The 4112-nt window shown below is 48.2% G+C and overlaps 1 long non-coding RNA gene across 1 annotated transcript in view; it reads left to right on the top strand.

Moving 5' to 3' along the window:
* Positions 1 to 3205, top strand: part of LOC115245371 — a 161092-nt gene extending 157887 nt beyond the window's left edge. Inside the window, exon 4 of the long non-coding RNA XR_003885518.1 lies at positions 2475 to 3205. This is a non-coding gene — a long non-coding RNA (uncharacterized LOC115245371). The remainder of the gene's footprint in view (positions 1 to 2474) is intronic.
* Positions 3206 to 4112: the final 907 nt, after the last annotated feature.

The raw sequence follows: 4112 nt of genomic DNA on the forward strand, positions 1-4112 counted from the left end.
CCCCCCCCCTAACCCCTCCCCCCCCCCCCCCCCTCTCCTTCCATTCCGTGTCGGGCGGACGCGATTTTTGAACGAACGAGACGTATATGCGCGAACGTCGGGCATATACATAGGGTCGACGCACGATTAATAAGAATCTCGATTCGCAACTCGTACGCGTACGCGCGCGCGCGCACGCATTGCGTATGTACAAGCGTATGCGTGCCTCGATCCAGCTCTCGGTTCGAACGCGACCGTGGGCACATACACACACATACACACACACACACACACACGACCGAGGGCTTAATAACAAGACGCATGTATACACACACGGGGGATCGGCGGCGTCGAGGGGGCGCCGCGAGGGGGAAAAGGGGGCAGGCCCTGCGGAGCCCATAAAGCAAGTCCCCGACTTATACATGTCCCCCCTCCCCCTCTCGCCCCGCTATTCCGCGGCATTCCCGCGGGCCGAAAACGCGCGCGAGGCCAATACCGGGGGATCCAGTCCGAGAAGCCCAGCATCATCTCGCCCTCTCGTCTCTTTCTCCTGCCTCTGTCTCCCCCCCTCCCCCCTCCCCCTCACCCTTCTCCGATTCCTCCTGCCCGTCGCCACGTTCCTTTCTCATCCCGCCGTCATTTCGTCGACTCGTTCGCCAGGTTTGCCAGGCCAGACCAGGCCAGACCAGGCCAGACCAGGGCAGGCTCGCTCGCTGCTCTCGTGTACCACCGCCCGTTCGTCTATCCGTCCCCTCGGCCCGGTGCATTGCACCGCGTCGATGCGGCGTGGTGGTAGGCTCCGTGAAAAAGTCCACGGGGTTTCAGATATCTCTCTCTTTCTCTCTGTCTCTGTCTGTTTCTCTCGATAATCCAGAATAAATGCGAGATTACGGCCCGAGCTCTCTACGGAGAAGTATTCATCGATGACGGGGCTCGCCTCGGGGCGAGAATTAATAAGCGCGATGACGATTGTGCTCGAAATTGTGCTGTTGCGTAAGAGAATTGTCATTAATATTGATACAATGGTCGTTTGGAGAAGTAAAGTTCTCCGCACGCTAGTCGGATAAATAATAAGCGGCGATTTATGAGCCTTATCCCTTGATTGATAATCGACAAAGATAGTATTTGACAAGTATATCAAAACACACATATAATGTGTAATATTAATCGGGTTAAGCAGCTTAAGAAATTACGAGTCAAGATTGATTTTAAATCATCATTTGAGATATGTAGTAATCAATTGAATATTAAGAAATTAATACGGATATGATTATTATTATTCGATGATTTATTAGTCGTTCCGTATGTTTGAATCAAACATATAAAAAAAAAAATAACACCCATCAAGATGCGATCAACAAAACGGACATTTTATCAAGAATATTTAAAAATCGGGAGATGTTTTGAAAATATCGAAACAATATTAAAGTGTAATAGTGTACGACTTTTTTTAAACATACATAATAGAGTTGTAAGCGAAAAAACCTTGCAATCCCCAAGAACCGTTCGCCGATCTACACCAACCAAATGGCTGCCAAGCAGAGATTTCGGCTCGCACCTGCGTTCGCCATCGTCGAAGCGTACGCGCGCAAACTGCAAGCGACTTCTTCCGCGACTTTTGGCAGACAGTGTACAGTGAGAGGAAAGGGGGTTCGAGGGGACAGGGAGGGGCGCGGAGGGGCGAGAGGGACGACACCGGTGTGCACCGCCGCCGGTCGTTGGGTGAGGTCAGTGTCGACCGTTCGCGAGTTGGACCGGGCCTTCGGTCCCCTCGTTGGACCGGTGCCGACACGCCTGTGCACACAGACACAGATAGATACACACATACACATACGATGCGCGAGCGTGCAGCTGCATCGTTCGTGCACAGACACAGACGCGAGCGAGTTGCCTCTTGCGCCGCATCTCTCTCTCTCTATCTCTCTCCCTCTTTCGAATGCACTCTCGGTGCGAGCGCGTACGCGTGCGCGCGTGAGTGTGCGTGCACGCAAGTGTGCGACACGCTCCCGGTTTCGCAGTGTGTTCGCCAGGAGAGGTGCATCGCCCTCCGTCGCTGCGTCAAGGCCAGCGAAAATACTCGCTCGCTCGGTTTGTTCGCTCGCCTCTCGTTCCCTCCCTCTCTCTCTCTCTCTCTTCTTCCGCCGTGCTCTTCGGGGCCCTCTCTTCTCGCCCGTCAAGCCCCCTTGCCACGCGGCTCGCGTTCCCTTTTCTCCGTTTCAGTCACTCCGCCGAAAGGTCCCCCTCTCTCGCGTCTCCGTCCGCCGTTCCTCCCGCGGGCGAGCCTGCACTTGGACTGCATCGTCTCTGCTACCGCGATAGAGAAGGCTCTTCGATGAAGAATGTAGAGAAACTCTTTCTAGAAAGAATCACGAGATAACTAGATGAATGTTAGATTGCTCGGCGCCATATTTTAGCAAAAAGAATCAGAGGGAAAGATAAGTCTCGATTTTCATTTGTCCGCATTCGACTTCTGTAACGAAATTCTTTTCTTGCAGAATCGCTACAATTTTGCCAGAACGCAACCGGTTTCGTTGAAGCACGGCGGGAACACACACAACCAGAATCCAGTGTTGCCAACCATTATAAAAATTTCCCCCCCAAAGAACAGTCAAAATTCCACCCAAAAACTCCTAAAAATGTGTTTTTGATAATAAAATGTCAATCTAATATTTTCCCCCTGAAATCGTCAACGGGTTTTACTTGTTTGATGATAAATAAGTATTTATTAAATGAAACAAATATATATTAATATAAAAGTTTTATTTATTACTAATAAAATTTAGAATCACAACAGTGAAAAAAATCTTTTTCATTATTAGGTAGAAATATCTAATCAATATCATTTGTTATGTTTTTTTATGTGCCACTGGCCTTAATAATATTACCTCCCAAAAAAAAACCCTAGACATATTTACCCCCCAAAAATGCCCCCAAACCCAAACCTAACCTAAATCTAGGGAGTTATTTTAAAATCCTAAAATCCCTAAGTTGACACCACTGCCGGAATTGGGCGAACTATTCGCGACTCTTATTAACTCTAACTCGCGTTTTTTAAGGACGAGCGTTCTCGTGTACGAAATACAATGTATGAACGAAACGAGCATCGTCAACAGCTCGGCGCGCCGCTTCGTTTGTTACGCGCGACGAAGATGGAATTAATTCGAAGCCCCCGAGGGGCGGATTCTCGTGAATTGCATCAAGTATACTGAGGCTTTGTGACCGACGCGGCACACATCGGTCCCGGCTAGAGGTTGGCGTAGCAATAAATGGGGAAAACGAGAGATTTTTATTCGCGGTAATGGTCCCCGCGGTTATTGGACGTCGCGGCAAAAAAAAAAAAAAAAAAAAAAAAAAAAAAAAATTAGGTTTTTTACGGCGGAATTCGCGGCACACATCGGTCCCGGCTAGAGGTTGGCGTAGCAATAAATGGGGAAAACGAGAGATTTTTATTCGCGGTAATGGTCCCCGCGGTTATTGGACGTCGCGGCAAAAAAAAAAAAAAAAGAAAGAAAAAGATTAGGATTTTTCAGCGCGAATTTTTCTCGCAATTTCGCGCGAAACATTTTTACACGCGAAAAATGTAATCGCGTAACTGGAGGTACGTAACAAATTCACTATCCGTCTCCGATAGAGTTCTTGCGTCTCGTTTCATTTCCGCTACAGATGTTTCGTGCGAAATTAAACTCGTGCCCCTTTCACGAAACGCGCGCCGCCAGGCTACTTTTCCGCGATGCAATGAAATTAATACGAAAATCGTACATACATATATATATATATTTCATCTCTGAAGCGCACGCGTAGCAATATATGTATATACGCGACGTGTACATTAGCTGTATTATTTGTCATTGCACGTGCCTGCTGATGAAACATGTTTTCGCGGAAGGAGGGGTGAGGAGGGAGAGGGGGAAGGAGGGAAACGTGATGATTAAAAGAGTTAATAAATGTACCGATTGTGATCGCGCGATTGGTTATTCGGCGGTCACGATGTTGACACAAATGTTCGGCAGACGAGGAGAGAGAGCACGCGCTCACAACACTTTCTATTATTTGGTGCGATAAAAGCAAATGACCAAAACAGGAGCAACGACACACGCGATTGTTGAATGTTTGCCGAATGTTTGTTATCGTTA

Source organism: Formica exsecta, unplaced genomic scaffold, assembly GCF_003651465.1.
Source record: "Formica exsecta isolate Colony F162 unplaced genomic scaffold, ASM365146v1 scaffold96, whole genome shotgun sequence".
NCBI lineage: Eukaryota > Metazoa > Arthropoda > Insecta > Hymenoptera > Formicidae > Formica > Formica exsecta.